This window comes from Diaphorina citri, unplaced genomic scaffold (genome assembly GCF_000475195.1).
Source record: "Diaphorina citri unplaced genomic scaffold, Diaci psyllid genome assembly version 1.1 scaffold46050, whole genome shotgun sequence".
In the NCBI taxonomy this organism is placed as follows: Eukaryota; Metazoa; Arthropoda; class Insecta; order Hemiptera; family Psyllidae; genus Diaphorina; species Diaphorina citri.
In genome coordinates, this window is record NW_007423370.1 from 1 (window position 1) to 515 (window position 515).

A 515-nucleotide genomic window follows, 5' to 3' on the forward strand; every position below is an offset into this window, starting at 1 on the left:
TAGTCATTGTAATAGTGTGCAAACAGCCCCAAACTTAACCCATATGTAAAGATCGAACTCGAAAGTTTCAGGAAAACCCCAAGTAGGTAGTCCACGACAGTATCGATATTTCATCACTCCGAACACCTAAACTTGGGCCGTAAAGTCCCAGGGGAAGTCGTGTGCAAACCTTTCCCTTAAGCCAAGCTCAAGAGCATCAAGGCGAGGCTCACTACAGATTGGTTGGTTAATATACGCTTACACAACGGCGACAGCCAAATTTCGACAGCTGCCATTTTTCACAGAATAATGAAAAGTTCCACCTGTGCTTGCCTGTTTATCACCAAGGAGATTCAAGACTTCAAGAGATGTGATGTGTCTTCTCACACTTTAAATACTGACATTGATTTTACAGAGATTGTTATCAAATTGGCACCCAGCGATCTTATAATATCTTCAGTCAGCTCCCATGGCATAGTGGTCACTGCGCTCGCCTTGCACGCGGGAGGCCCGGGTTCGATTCCCGGCGGGGTCAT

General features: G+C 45.8%; 1 non-coding gene across 1 annotated transcript; it reads left to right on the top strand.

The window, feature by feature from the left end:
- The first annotated feature begins 442 nt into the window (after positions 1-442).
- On the top strand, positions 443-514 carry Trnaa-ugc. Its single transcript has one exon. It is a non-coding gene; the product is annotated as a tRNA-Ala (tRNA).
- Position 515: the final 1 nt, after the last annotated feature.